Here is a 7926-nt window from a genome sequence, read left to right as displayed (position 1 = left end):
TTAGAGCAGAAATAAATAAAATAGGAAGTAGAAGCAATACATAAATCCAACAGTTGCCTCTTGGTAAAGATAAACAAAATTTAGAATCCTTTAGCTAGACTTTCCAAAAAAAGAAAAAAAGAGAGAGTTGACTCAATTTAATAAAATCAGAAATAAAAGAGATATCACTACTGACTTTATAGAAATAAAAAAAAAAGTATAAGGGAATAGTATAAACAATTATATAACAACAGATTGTCTAACCTAAACAGCATGGACAAATTCCTAAATAGATACAAAGCCAACATAGGGAGAAATAGATAATCATTGTAGACCTGAATTGGCAATTTGAATACTTTCCACAGATGAAAGCACAGGACCAGACTGCTTCCCTGATAAATTCTATAAAATCTAAACAAAAATCAATACCAATCCTTCACAAACTCTTTCAAAAATTATATAAGGAGAGAAGACTTACCACATTCTATAAGGCTAGTATTACCCTGATAGCAAAACCAGGCAAAGGCATCATGAGAAAGAAAAAAAAATGAATACAGATATTTCTTATGAATATTGGCTCATGATTCCTAAAGAAAATACCAGCTACCTAAATCAAGCAAAATATGAAAAAATAAATTATACACAAAGACCAAATGGGATTTATCCTGCAATTCAAAGTTGGTTTGACATCCAAAAATCAATCAATGTATTACAGTGTATTACACCATAGGATGAACAAAAAATAAAACGCTTTCTTGACACAAGAAAAGTGTTTGACAAATTCAACACTTAAGAAACTAGGAGTACAAAATAACCTCCTCAAGCTGCTAGAAACCATCTACAAAATACCTGCAGGTAATATCAGAATTAACAGTGAGACTAAATGTTTTCCCTGTAAGATCAGGAAGAAGACAAAGATGTCTGCTCTTAAAATTCCTAATCAAGATTGTACTGGAGGTTCTAGTCAGTGCAATTGCATAAGAAAAGGCAATAAAAGGCATTTAGACATAACAGAAGAAATAAAAGTACATTTGAAGATGACATAATCTTGAATATAGAAAATCCTAGGTAGTTTATTGAAATCATGCTAGATATAATAAACATAAAAACATAATAAAAACGATGAACTTAGAATTAACCTTAAAATGACCCAAACACAAAAATCTACTTACAATATCATCAAAAAGAATAGAATACTTCTCTTTTTCCAGCTGGAACCATGGAGGGTGCAGAAGAGAAGAAGAAGAAGGTTCCTGCTGTGCCAGAAATCCTTAAGAAAAAGCGAAGGAATTTCGCAGAGCTGAAGATCAAGCGCCTGAGAAAGAAGTTTGCCCAAAAGATGCTTCGAAAGGCAAGGAGGAAGCTTATCTATGAAAAAGCGAAGCACTATCACAAGGAATATAGGCAGATGTACAGAACTGAAATTCGAATGGCGAGGATGGCAAGAAAAGCTGGCAACTTCTATGTACCTGCTGAACCCAAATTGGCATTTGTCATCAGGATCAGAGGTATCAATGGCGTGAGCCCAAAGGTCCGAAAGGTATTGCAGCTTCTTCGCCTTCGTCAAATCTTCAATGGAACCTTTGTGAAGCTCAACAAGGCTTCAATTAATATGCTGAGGATTGTAGAGCCATATATTGCATGGGGGTAGCCCAATCTGAAGTCAGTAAATGAGCTAATCTACAAGCGTGGTTATGGCAAAATCAGTAAGAAGCAAATTGCTTTGACAGATAACGCTTTGATTGCTCGATCTCTTGGTAAATATGGCATCATCTGCATGGAGGATCTGATTCATGAGATCTATACTGTTGGAAAACGCTTCAAAGAGGCAAATAACTTCCTGTGGCCCTTCAAATTATCTTCTCCATGAGATGGAATGAAGAAAAAGACCACCCACTTTGTAGAAGGTGGAGATGCTGGCAACAGGGAGGACCAGATCAACAGGCTTATTAGAAGAATGAACTAAGGTGTCTACTATGATTATTTTTCGAATCTCGTCAGCTTAATAAACAGTACCTGCTCTCAAAATGAAATACATTGTTGTATTTGTGATTTTTTTTGTTATTAGCCTGCCTCTGTCTTCCCTTAACTATTGTGGTAAGTCTGGTGTGTGATAAAATTAAGCCAAATCAACTGCCCGTTTTATGCAAAATCAGGATCGAGTCTGAAAAACATCTCTTAGGTTTTAAAAAGGCTTTTCTCTACAAAAGATTTTGTTTTTAACCATGCTGAGTGATTCAAAATGGGTTTATTCTAAGCCTGTTTCACAAGCATTTGTACATAATTTGTAGGTATGGTAATCCAACTTTGGTTTATGGAAAAAATTGAATTCAGTTTCTAAAATTTATTTCTTGGGCCTTCGCTTGTTTATAAACTACCATATAAATGTGTTGTTTTTCTTTTGCCTTCAAAAAAAAAATAGAATACTTGTGAATAAATATATCTAAATAAATGCAAAGCCTGTATACAGACAACCACAAAGCATCAGTAAAATAATTTAAAGACCAAATTAAAAGGAAAAAAACACCTCATGCTCATGGATTGGAAGACATAATACTGTTAAGATGGCAATATTTTAAAAGTTGTTCTACAGATTAAATGCTTTTCCTGCCAAAATCCAAACTGTCATTTATTTGCATAAATTGATAGGCCAATTATAAAATTTATAATGAAATATGAGTGTAGGTGTATTAGTTCTCTATTGCTTATGAAACAATTTACCATAAAATTAGTTACTTAACAAGACAAATACCAGGCTGCGTTCCTCTGGAGATGCTAGGATAAATGCATTTCCTTGCCTTTTCCAGCTTCTAGAAGCTGCCCACATTCATTGACTTGTGGATTTATCACTCTGATTTTTATTTATGTTATTAAATCTCCTTCTTTGACTCTGACCGCACTGTTTTCTTCTTATAAGTATTCTTGTAATTATGTTGGACCTATCTAAATAATAGCAATAAACTCTTCATTTTGAGATAGTTATCTTTATTACATATGCAAAGTCCCTTTTGCCATGCAATGTAACATGTTCAGAGGCTCTGGGGATTAGAATATCTGTGGAGGGTACAAATTCTGTCTACCAGATCAAGAGACTCGGAATTGCCAAAAAATGTCTTTTAAAAAGCAAAGTCTCAGGATTCACTTTTCCTGGTTTCAAAACTTATCACAAAGCTCTAATAATCAATACTGTATGATACTGGCATAAGGGTAGACATATAAATCAATGAAATATAATTGAGAGTCCAAAAATAAACCCTTAGTTTTATAGTCAGTTGGTTTTTGTCAGATGTGCCAAGACAATTCAATAGGGGAAAATAGTATTTTCATAACATGGTGCTGAGACTACTGAACATGCAAGATAATGAAAATGGAGCTCTATCTCACAAGATGTAAAAAATGAACATGAAATGCATAAAAATCCCTAATTATGAGAGCTAAAACTATAAAACTCTTAGACAAAAATATAGAAGTAAACCTTTATGCTCTTGAGTTAGGCAATGATTTTATGGATATGAAATCAAAAGGAGAAATGGCAAAAGAATAATAGGTAAGTTGGATTTCATAAAAATTTAAAACTTTGTCATTCAAAAGATATCATCAAGAGACAAACAAAATGGGAGAAACTTTTACAAATCATTTATGTGATAAAGAATTTATATCCAGAATATATAAATAACTACAATTCAAAAATGAGAAGACAAATAACATAATTTAAAAATGTGTAAAAGATTTTAATAGATATTTCTTCAAAGAAGATTAAATAAATGACCAATACATGCATGAAAAGATTATCAAAATAATTGGTCATCAAGAAAATGCAAATTAAAACTACGGTGAGATATATATCATCACACTCACTAGGATGGTTATAATGAAAAAGATGTAAAATAACAATTGTTGTTTAGAATAGAGAGAAATTAGAATCCTCATACATTGCTGGTGGGACTGTAACATGCTATACCCTCTGTGGAAAATAATCTGTCAGTTTCTCAAAATATTAAATATAAAGTTTTCACATGACCAACAATTCTACTCCTAGGTATGCAACCAAAAGAAATGAAAACTTATGAACACACAAAGATGTGTGTGTATGTTCATAGCAGCAATATTTACAATTGCCAGAAAATGGAAACAATGCAATGTCTATCAATTGCTGAATGGATTAAAAAAATTTGAATGTCAATACAATGTAATGCTATTTGCCAATACAAATAACAAAGTACTGATACATGCTGTAACACAGATGAGCTTTGATTTCATTATGCTAATTACAGAATCCAGATACAAATGCTACATGTTGTACAATTCCACGTACGCAAAATTTCCAGAATTAATACATTTTTCGATAATAAATGTAAGATTATTGACAATCTAGGGCTGGGGTGCTGGAGGAATGGAGAGTGACTATTAAGTTGTGTGAGATTTATTTCAGAAGTGGTGAAAGTTTTCTAAAATTGCTAGTGGTGATGGTTGCACAACTCTGTAAATATATTTAAAAAAATTAAATCACGTACTTGAAATGTGTGAGTTGTGTATTATGTAACTCACATCTCAATAGATATAAAATGTATAAAAGGTTTTATATCTCAATTTAATTTTTACAAAATTAAATGAAGATTAGAAAGACAGACAACAGTGTGCTATGAGAAATCCACCACAATACTATATAATACCAAAAGTGTTGTAACTACTCATATTTAATGTGCATTGTTCAGAAACCATGTGCACCATAATTCCGTGGAATAACTCCACAGGACATTTAGGTCTACCTAACCTGATTTCAAAGTGTACTTTTTCAATTTCTCTGGGCATGCAGATGCTGATATTAGTATGGGATTATGAAAATTCTGAAATAAATGCTGCTTACACTTTGAATTTTCTTTGTATTAAAAAAGAAGAGGTAGGCCGGGCGCGGTGGCTCAAGCCTGTAATCCCAGCACTTTGGGAGGCCGAGATGGGCGGATCACGAGGTCAGGAGATCGAGACCATCCTGGCTAACACGGTGAAACCCCGTCTCTACTAAGAAATACAAAAAATAGCCGGGCGAGGTGGCAGCGCCTGTAGTCCCAGCTACTCGGGAGGCTGAGGCTGGAGAATGGCGTGAACCCGGGAGGCGGAGCTTGGAGTGAGCTGAGATCCGGCCACTGCACTCCAGCCTGGGCGACAGCGCGAGACTCCGTCTCAAAAAAAAAAAAAAAAAAAAAAAGAAGAGGTAATTCATGATAACTTTATGGTGAGTCAGAGCTTACAGCATGACTGGATCTGGATGGAGCCAAATTAATAAATGAAAACTGGGCCAGATGCAGTGACTCATGCCTGTAATCCCAGCACTTTGGGAGACTGAGGGACTAGGATTGCCTGAGGTCAGGAGTTCAAGACCAGCCTGGCCAACATGGCAAAACCTTGTCTCTACTAAAAATACAAAAATTAGCTGGGCATGGTGGCACACACCCATGATCCCAGCTACTCAGGAGGCTGAGGCAGGAGAATAGTTTGAACCTGGGAGGCGGATGTTGCCATGAGCCAAGATTGCACCGCTGCACTCCAGCCTGGGCAATGGAATGAGACTCCATCTCAAAAAATAATAATAAAATACAATAAATGGAAACGGAGCATTTTATTTATTATCTAGGGGCTTCTACATGTTTGAGTAAATTCTAACAGCTAAGTGTATAAAGTGTCTAGATTATTAGTGAAACTTTTCATTTTTTCTCAGGCTTTTCACTATATTGCTGATCAAAGTTTGGTCTATTAGTCTGGGATACATCAGAGGCAATCATGACTTATGAACGAGTATGTAGGAGTGGTACTCCTGACCAACTTATTTATACATTTGTTGAGTTTGATAGAAAATTTTAGCCACAAACTTTAACAAACTGAAAAAAAAATATCCTAGCTTATAAACATAACTCTAGCCTTTGTTTAAGACCATATGCTCTGCCTGATATTAAGAGAAGAGGTCACTAGCAATTCTAATACAATTCTGTCTGTAATTCATGAAGTCAGCTGGATGAATGGCAAGGAAAGCTAAAAAAAGAAAATCATTCATCATCTTTGTTGATACTGAACTTATGCAAAGCCCATAGAGTACCAAAAAGCCATTTAGATGCATTTTCCATGAAAAGAAATTGCATCACTAAGGATTCCAGGCCAAGAACAAAGTAGAAGAGAAAATCGTGCTGCTTCAGCTGAAGAATTTCAAAGATAATTTAATCTCCAAAGGACATTTCACAGACTGAATTCAGAACATCACTTAGCATATGCAGTCATGTTGTGCTGCTACTATATCAAGAAGATTGCTCATGCTAATTGAAAAGAATGAAAAGCATAGTAAGTAATGAAAAGATAGAATGTCTCCTTCATGTCTCCACCATTTGCCTAAGTAGTCTGTCTTCTTATATGTTGATAATCACTAATGATATCAAATATAGCTAATAAAATTACTTACATTTTGAAATCTGACAATATACAACAGCAAATTTTATTTAACTTCAAACAAACTCCCTATTTAAATGAAGGATCCTCAGAAATAATGAAATAAGCCAACAATATTTTCAACAGTAATTTACTTTGGAAAAAAATGATGTTAATGGAAACAACAGATAATTAAAGGACATCTCAACACTGTTATCTGACATATGCTTTAAACTAGCTTAGAACAGCAGTATCCAATAGAAACACAATGTGAGTCTCATATGTAATTCTAAATTTTCTAGAAGCCACATTAAAAAGGTAAAAGGATATAGGTTAAATTATTTAATAGTATATTTTATCCAACCCAATATATCTGAAACGTTAACATTTAAAACATATACCCAATATAAATATTAATTAGATATTTTACATCGTGTTTTCATAATATGTCTTCAGAACATGCCAATTATTTTAAATTTTTATTACATTTCAATGGGGGCAGGCCACATTCTAAATGTTTGATAGCCACATGTCATTAGTGGCTCATGTATTGTACAGCACAGGCTGAATTGTATAAGATATACAATAGAATATCTTCTCACTTAACATCAATAATTCCATATTGGTCATTGATCTGCATTGGGCTATGATACTAAGTAAAGCACATCCAGAAGGCAATTGAGAAGTAGTTTAGCATGGCATTTTTTAAACTGTGAACTACTGAGTAGAAGATTTGAATATGAATGTAAAATTAGATTTTTGAGTCTCAACACTATTATTGTTCCTCTGGCCTGCTTACTGATAGCTGCAATGACAAAAGATATATCTTACTGAAACGTCCTATTCTTACTTTAATTCTTTAATAATTTGTTAATTACACAAATATCTATTGGTAATCAAGGCCTCTTGAGTGCGAAGGTATGGCTATATCATTGGTTTTGTTCTTCCTCATTTATGTTTTTTGAGGATGCTCATTGACATCAATGTACTGAGTGCCTTATCCCAAGGCATCTTATGGTTGACCAGAGAATGGGTTTTTTGTTGTTGTTGTTGTCATTGTTTTGAGATGAAATCTGGCTCTCTTGCCAAGGCTGGAGTGTAGTGGCGTGATCTCGGCTCACTGCAAGCTCCACCTCCTGGGTTCACGCCATTCTTTTGCCTCAGCCTCCCGAGTAGCTGGGACTACAGGCGCCCACCACCACACCTGAGTAATTTTTTTTGTATTTTTAGTAGAGATGGGGTTTCATCATGTTAACCAGGATGGTCTTGATCTCCTGACCTCGTGATCTGCCTGCCTCAGCCTCCCAAAGTGCTGGGATTACAGGTGTGAGCCACAACGCCTGACCAAGAATGGGTAAGTCTTAAATAAAGGACATCTTAAGGAACACAGGGTTAGAGACCAGACAAATTATTGGTATGGTTAAATTTAACACCTTGCATATGGATGGGGTGAACTTTGCTACCAAGCAGGCTGAGGCATGAACTACAGCAAGGATCTCACTAGATTACTTAGTGAACACAGACACGAAACTA

At 34.8% G+C, this 7926-nt stretch overlaps 1 pseudogene across 1 annotated transcript; it reads left to right on the top strand.

Annotated features, from left to right (window-relative positions):
• Nucleotides 1–1178: 1178 nt before the first annotated feature.
• Nucleotides 1179–1960, top strand: LOC101004561 (annotated as a pseudogene). Its single transcript, XR_163464.5, has one exon. The product of XR_163464.5 is annotated as a 60S ribosomal protein L7 pseudogene (transcript).
• Nucleotides 1961–7926: the final 5966 nt, after the last annotated feature.

Source organism: Papio anubis, chromosome X (genome assembly GCF_008728515.1).
Source record: "Papio anubis isolate 15944 chromosome X, Panubis1.0, whole genome shotgun sequence".
NCBI lineage: Eukaryota > Metazoa > Chordata > Mammalia > Primates > Cercopithecidae > Papio > Papio anubis.
Note: the sequence above shows the minus strand (reverse complement) of the source record. Positions and strands in the feature narration are given on the sequence as shown.